Genomic DNA, 7858 nt, shown 5'->3' with positions numbered 1-7858 from the left:
GGGGTCTCTCTGGTTGTACTTGTATATTACACAGTCCTGATTTCAGACGATTTAAACCTTAACCTATTTTAAAGAAGAATATTATATAAAAATACTGTTTTTAAACCTTTTGTCATTTGAAATGCATGTATTGTGCGCGCTGGGGGATGGGCACATTAGCTCAGTGCCAACGTCCTGGGGCCAAGGCTGCCAAGCTGAGGCGGGCTGGACGGCAGGCTTTGCTCGACGTGTCGGGGCCCTGACCCCTTAATCCAGAGATACCTGATGGAAATTGACTTTTCATATCTTTCTCCTGAAATGAATTCTGTTTTAAATTGGAATAAATTCTGTTCCTAAATGCTGTGGCCCGCTCTGGCTTATTTCCTGTTGCCAGCCGTGGTGGGTGGCGGGCAGTGCAGGGGTGCCGAGGGCCTCTAGTGCCTCCGGCTGAGACCCCAGCACCTTCAGCCCGGTGTCCAAGCTCATGGGACGCGTGGCCACAGCTGCCGCAGGATACGTGCCCCTGCCCCGGGCAGCGACCGGGGCCCCTGCTCTGAGGGCCTCTTACTAGACCCTGACTTCAAGTTCATTGGCCTGTGCTGCCGGGCTAGAGCCTCCTGTGAGGGCAGCGCCTCCTACCTGGGGGCAGGGGACTGAGGAGCCAGGTTCTGGGCCAGGCTTGCCGCTTGCTGCGGGTGTGGACCTGGGGAGCACGTCCCCTCCCCCACCTGTAGTAGGTGGGTCTCCGCAGCCTCCCCTCCGATGGTTTTCCTTTCTAGCAACAAACTATAGAAATGATCCCTGAAGTATAGTCTTAACGTTTTTCCTTTCTAAAAAATGGTAAGTGCACATAAATGTACCATTTACGGGGCGCCTGAGGGGCTCAGTCAGTTAAGCGCCTGACTCTTGATCTCCGCTCGGTCTGGATCTCAGGGTCATGAGTTCAAGCCCAGCACCGGGCTCTGCGCTGGGCATAAAGCCTTCTTGAAAGAAATGTACTGTTTAGCCCTTTCTACTTGCTCAGCTCAGAGGTATCAAGCACGGTCACACTGTCGTGCACCCACCCCTCCATCTGTCTCCAGAACTTTCCATCTCCCCAAACTGAGACCCTGTTGCCAAGAAGCACCGGCTCCCCACCCTCTGCCCCACCCCCACATATCTACTCCCTGTCTCCGTGGACGGGACTGCTCTAGGGCCCCCATGGGTGGGGTCACGCAGGACGCGTCCTGTGTCTGGCTTCTGTCACTGCGCACGGTGTCCTCCGGGTCCGTCCACGCGGTGGCAGGTGGCGGGACGTCCTTCCTTCCTGGGGCTGGGTGATCATTTTACAAACGGGCCACTTTCTGCTCTACTGTCCGTCGGTGGGCACTCGGGCTATTTCCACTCCTTGGCGATTGGTAATCACGCTGCAGTGAACCTGGGTGTGCTTTCCGGCTTGATTACACGGCCACACGGGGAACCACAGGAGCACGGTGTTAACTTTCTGAAGAACCACCAACCCGTTTCCGCAGCGGCGCGCCCATTTCACACTCCCACCGGCCGTGTCCAAGGCTCTCAGTCTCCGCATGGCCTCCCGTTCCACGGACTTGTTCATCAGGCACAGGCTTGGAAGTCTCCTCTGCCAGGTCCCAGCCACCGCGGATACAGCATAGGAGGCAGCACTTCTCACCAGGACTTAATCTGTGAAGAAAAATAGAGCCGGGGAGCAGGATGGGGAACGACCATACACGCGAGAAGGAAACTACAGGCACAGGGCACAGCCCATGCAAACGTCCTGGGGCAGCAGCACTGGGCTCACATGTTGGGGGAACAGTGAGAAGGCCTGTGTGGCTGGAACAGAGGGGACGAGGCGAGAGAGGGAGGAGGGGAGGGCAGGGAGGGGCGAGGGCGGGTCGTGGAGGGCCTTGAGAGCCTCGGGGANAGTCCAGGAGGGGGGCGGGCCTTGGGGGGGGCCAGACCTGAGTCGGCTGCTCACGGGCGCCCTCTGGTGGCCGCCGTGGGGAGGACGGGCTTGGGAGGAAGAAGGCCGGAGCCGGGGATCCACGGCGGAGGGCACTGCTCTGGGGTCCCCGCGGGCGGGCGTGGCGGGGGCTGCCCCAGGTGGGGGCAGAACAGGGCGCAGGATCCAGGAGGTGGGCGGCGGGGAGGAGAAGGCCCCGCGACGCAGCCGGCGCCCCTGGGCGTCATGCCCGCCGCGTCCAGCAGGGGCCGCTCCCAAGCTCGCTGGCCTTCGCGCACACCCGCGGGCTCCAACGCGCATTTCCCGCTCCGACGGGGAAACCAAGGCACGAAGTGGCCGGTCCCTTGCCCTGACGGTAGGCAAGCCCTTGCCACACAGGGGCAGCAGCCGCGGCCGGTCCAGCGAGGCGCGGGCAGGAGCTAAATGAAACCACAGGCAGGGCCTTTGTGTAAAAAGACTTTTTAAGGAGAATTTCAAGACGGGAAACCCGCAGAGCCGGGTGCCTACGCCCACGAAGGCGGCCCCGCTGACCGGTCGATGGAAACCTGGGGCCGTGAGTGATGCCGCTGTGAACACAGGTATGCAAGTACCTGAACAGTGCTGGCCGTTCTCCTGGATAGAAAACCTGCAGTGGAGACTTTCTCATCTTATCCAAAGAAGTGACCAGTTAAAAGCTTTGTTATCCCAGCATTGACTTCGGGCCTTTGCTGGGGGCGGGCAGGACCTTGGGTGTGGCCGGGGCGGGGGGGATGGAACGGACACAGCCTTGCGAGAGCTCACAGGGGCAGCAGGGGGGGGTCGGGAGGGGTGTAAGTGGCTCATGTGCTTTGGCCAAAGCTAGTCCTGGGAAACCCCTTCTAGCAGGCAGTTCCCCACTCAGGTGTCTCTCTGCAGAAAGTCATTCCGATGGTCACCAGGCGGCGTGTGCCGGATGTCACTGCAGCCCCAGGCTGAAATTTAACCGGGGGCCCGTCAGCGGTACCAGGGTGGCCGGCGCAGCCTGGGGACCGTGGTCAGTGACCCTGCACCGCACATCTGAACGTGGCTCAGAGTAGATCTTAGAAGCCTCCATCCCGGGAGAACAAAATGTCGCCACCTGCGACTGCAGGTGTTAACTAGACCCATCGTGTGATGGTTTCACGATGGGCGCAAATGTCGGACCATCGTGCTGTACATCTGAAATGAATGCAAAATTCTGTCTGCTTAAAATAGGTGAGCATTGGGTGCCTGGGTGGCTCAGTCCGTTGAATGCCTGACTCTTGATCTCTGCTCAGGTCATGATTCCAGCGTCATTGCTTCCTTTCTGCCCCTTTCCCGCTCGTGATCTCTCTCTCTCTCTCTCAATCAGTCAGTCAGTCAAAAGACTGTCATCTCTCAGCTGAATTGTCATTGTTTTTACCAAAAGTCCCATCACCATATTGATGTGACTCTGCGGTTGATGGTGGTGTTTCCAGAGGGGTGTCCACGTTTTGAAGCGGATTTGTGGATCTGTGGATTTCTCCTTTCCCGCCTTTCATATCTTGCTTTTCTGTGTCTCACGCATACATGCTGAGATCGCCGTGTCCTCTGTGAATTGATTCGCTTATGTAATGTCCTTCCTTGCCTCCTTGCTGTTCTTTTTTTTAATGTATTTAAATTTAAGCTAGGTTTTAAAAATTTACGTAGTTACATTCAAGTTAGGTTCTAAAATTGTATTTATTTTTTTAAGAAAGCAACACTTTAATTTTTACTGTTTGTTTATTTTTGACAGAGAGTGAGTGAGCAGGGAAGGGACAGAGAGAGGGGGCCAGAGGATCTGAAGCAGGCTCCGGGCTCTGGCTGTCAGCACAGAGCCCGACATGAGGGTCGAACTCACGAACTGCAAGATTATGACCTGAACTGAAGTCGATGCTTAACTAATTGAGCCACCCAGGCACCCCTACATTTTTTAAAANACAAACCATGAGATCATGACCTGAGCTGAAGTTGGCCGCTTAATGGACTGAGCCACCCAGGCGCTCCTTAAGTTAGTATTTAAAATTTATTTAAATTCAAGTTTTTTTCTTTTTTAATTTATTTAAAACAATGTTTTAATGTGTATTTGTTTTTGAGAGAGAGACAGAGCACCAGTGGGGGAGGGGGAGGGAGAGAGGGAGACACAGGATCTGAGGCAGCTCCAGGCTCCGAGCCGTCAGCACAGAAACCAATGCGGGGCTCAAACTCAGAGCTGCGAAATCATGACCTGAGCTGAAGTTGGACGCCCAACCGATTGAGCCACCCAGGAGTTCCTGAATTTATTTATTTAAATTCAAGTTCGTTTTTTTAACTTTATGTCTTTAAATTCAAGTTAGTTTTAAGACTATACTTTCAGGGATCATTTCTATAGTTTGTTAAATTCAAGTTAGTTTTTAAAATTTATTTAAGTTCAAGTTAGTTTTTAAAGATTTGTTTATTTAAGGGGCGCCTGGGTGGCTCAGTCGGTTAAGCGTCTGACTTCAGCTCAGGTCCTGATCTCCTAGCTTGTGGGTTCAAGATCTGTGTCAGGCTCTGTGCTGACAGCTCAGAGCCTGGAGCCGGCTCTGGATTCTGTGTCTCCCTCTCTCTCTGCCCCTCCCCCACTTGTGCTCTCTCTCTCAAAAATAAACATTAAAATAAATAAAAATTTGTTATTTAAGTTCAAGTTAGTTTTTTTTAATTAATTTTTTTGAATTCCACTTCCTTGCTTTTCTTTACAAATGTACAGCTGAATTAAGCTACCCTAAAATTCGTGTTTTCTTTTCTCCATTTTTGAACTTTATGTGAGTAGGGTTGCACAAGACGAACTGTGGTGAGCCGTTTCTGTCTAGCACTCGGCTCACTCTGTGTGACACAGAATGCTGCGTGTCCCTGTGGTCGTTAGTCCTCGCGGCCGCCGCAGTGTTCCTTCGGGCGAATAACCCAGTCTATTCATCCGTTCTTTTGTTTTTCTTAGCAGTATTTTATGCTTAACTATTTTTTTTAACTGTTTATTTGTTTTTGCGAGAGAGAGAGAGAGAAGGGGGGGAGACAGAGAATCCCACGCAGGCTTCGCAGTCAGCACAGAGCCCAACGCGGGGCTCGAACCCACGAACCGTGAGATCATGACCTGAGCCGAAGTCGGACGCTTAACCGACTGAGCCACCCGGGGCCCCAGAACCTCCACTTTCATACAGGAATGAACTCCACGTGGGTCATAGCTCTAAATGTTACATGTAAACCAATGAAACCCCCAGAAGAAAAGATCAGGTTTGCCCAACGATTCTCAGATGAAACACCTCAGCTAAAATGCCAAAGACCTAGACCATGAAGTTAAAAAAATTGGTACATTGAACCATCATCGAAATTTAGAACCTTTGCTCCAGGAAAGACAGTTAAGGGGATGGAAAGCCAACCTGCGGCTGGGAGAAAACATCTGCCAGCTTCATGCCCATAAAGGACTCGCGTCCAGCCCGCACAGCGAATTTTCTAAACATGGCGATAGGAAAACGAGGCACTAAAAGGCCAGCCGCTTCACCAAGGAGCACACACGGATGTCGCATGCGTGCACACGAGTGTTCAAGGCCGCCGGTCCATCAGGGAGACACAGACGAGATCCGTAATGAGACGCACACGCCTTAAAATGGCTAAAATTAAAAATACTGACAATACGCAGTGCTGGCGTGGGTACAGAGCAATTGGACCTCTCATTCATCGCTGGGGTGCGGGGGGGACGCACACTGGTGCTGTCACTTGGGAAACTGATCGCAGTTTCTCGCAAAGTTAAACAGCTACCCTGGCCCTCCTAGGGATCTGACCCAGAGAAATGAACACGGATGTTTGCACGAGCCCTGAACACGCGTGTGGGTGGCAGCGCGGCTGGTGATCGCCGCGCCCTAGAATCAGCCCTGATGTGTCCTGCGGATGAGCACCGCTGTGGGGGCCCCACAACCGCTCAGCAGCCGGAAGGAACGGCCCCCCGTGCACCCCCAGCTTACAGCTGGGTCTCAAATGCTCGGTGAGAGGAGCCAGTCTGAAAAGCCACGTAATACAGGATTCCTTCTGTGTGACCTCGGGAGAAGGATTTCAGAAATCACAGCAACAAAGATCAACGGTTTCCGGGGGGGCTGGGGAGGAGGCGAGGGTCCGACCACCACGGAGTGAAGCACATTCCTACATTCCGTCGGGTGATAACTTACACGGTTCTGTGCTGTCGTCCACACGCCCCAGCCGCCCGCCAACGAAAGGGACGCCGCCGTCACGTACATTTCAGGAATGAAAAGCAAGATAAAGCCAGGGGCGCTCGGGGGCTCAGTTCAGTTGAGCGTCCGACTTTGGCTCAGGTCATGATCTCACTGTTCATGAGTTTGAGCCCCACGTCGGGTGAGTTTGAGCCCAGCTTTGGGCTCTGCATTGGCAGTGCCGAGTCTGCGTGGAATTCTCTCTCTCTCCCTCTCTCTGCCTCTTGCTCACTTGTGCCCTTTCTCTCTTGGAAAGAAAGAGAGAGATTGAAAGAGAGAGGGAGGAAGAAAAACAAGATAAACCTCATTACCAAAAAGCACTCCCCAAACACAGAAACAGCGAGGAGTCAGAGCGGGGGGGTGGGGGACCATCGGGCACCTCCTGGGGCTGGCGAGGTGGTCAGTCTTCACCCGCGTGCGGATCAAGTAGGTGCAGATCTCACAAGAATTTATTAGGTCATATTTTCGTGCTGTGTGTGTGCGCGTGTGCGTGTGTGTGTGTGTGTGTGAAATATATATGCATAAGCTCGCCCTGCTATTCCCGAATGAAATGAAACGTGACGGGTCCTGATGGCGCCTGGCACGGGCTGGGGGCGGGGGTGGGGGCTGCTCTCGGGTTAAGGGAACTGAAAGGGAGATTTATTTTGAAGCTGGAGAAAGGCACGGGGAGGCCGGGGTGCTGGGGGGGTGTTGAGGGGCCTGACCGCTTCTCCGAAGCCAGAGCGCGGGAGCCGCGACACTACGGCCCCATGCTGCCTGGGTCCCGCCGCCGTGGCGAGCTGGGGGCCGCTGTCCCTCGGGGGCCTGGGCCTGGTGCTCACGTCCGCGCCCTGGGCCGTGACTCAGCCTGGCCTCCCAGTTTTTGCCAAGCTGGTCACTTCTGTCCGCTGTTCCCTTGCTCTGCGTGGCTCAGGCCTATTTCTGCTTTTCATCTGCCCGGAGAGTGGAAGTCACTCAGGCCTCGGGCCTTGGAGAGCACCTCTCCTCACAGCCATCCGGGTGTGGGTGGGAGGCGGGGGAGGGGGTGAGCAGGACAGAGGCTACCAGCCCCAGTGACCCAATGGGGGCCCCTATCCAACTTCCCATCTGTCGTTCGTTATGAATCAACGGCAAAGAAAACCACACGGTCTTCCCAGTGGGGGCGTCGGTGTATGTTGTGTGGGTCTGCTGGTTGCTGCTGTGTGACCCCAGGCACATCACTCGCCCTCTCTGAGCCTTGCTAGTAAGTACCCTCTGAGAAGTGTCTCCAATTATGTGGATCTCCAGGGGGAGGGCGTTTCCAGAACTTTCTAGAGCCTTCTAGAACCTCACAAAGCAAGGTTTCTACCCTCAAGCGGGGCAAAGATCTGCTGGATGGGAGACAAACTCGGGACCTCCCCTCTGGCTGTGAGTGTCCATCTGGAAAGCGGCCATGTGTCTCCGTCCTCTAGGGTCCCAGGGTCTAGGGTCCCAGGGGCCCCAGGAGTAGGGCCAGGTGGCCCCAGGGCCCGGTCGGGACAGTCCCTGAACTGTTCAGCCCTCCGGGGCCCAGGCTGCGTGTCCAACTCCTCCTCCTGGTGACCTTCCCTGACCCCTATTTAAAACCCCAACGTGCCCTACCCCTGCTCAGAACGAATCACCGCCCAACAGGCGCGAATATTCTTTAGAAATGTATTTCCTTGTCTGTGTCTGATTAGCATGTGGGGCTTAGAGGCCGGAGCTGTCC

The 7858-nt window shown here is 54.7% G+C and overlaps 1 pseudogene; it reads right to left on the bottom strand.

Annotated features, from left to right (window-relative positions):
- Nucleotides 1-702: 702 nt before the first annotated feature.
- Nucleotides 703-795, bottom strand: LOC144221618 (small nucleolar RNA U3; annotated as a pseudogene).
- Between the last annotated feature and the right edge of the window lie 7063 nt (nucleotides 796-7858).

This window comes from Crocuta crocuta, unplaced genomic scaffold, assembly GCF_008692635.1.
Source record: "Crocuta crocuta isolate KB4526 unplaced genomic scaffold, BGI_CrCroc_1.0 scaffold110, whole genome shotgun sequence".
Taxonomy (NCBI): Eukaryota; Metazoa; Chordata; class Mammalia; order Carnivora; family Hyaenidae; genus Crocuta; species Crocuta crocuta.
This window is presented reverse-complemented; position numbering and strand designations above follow the sequence as displayed.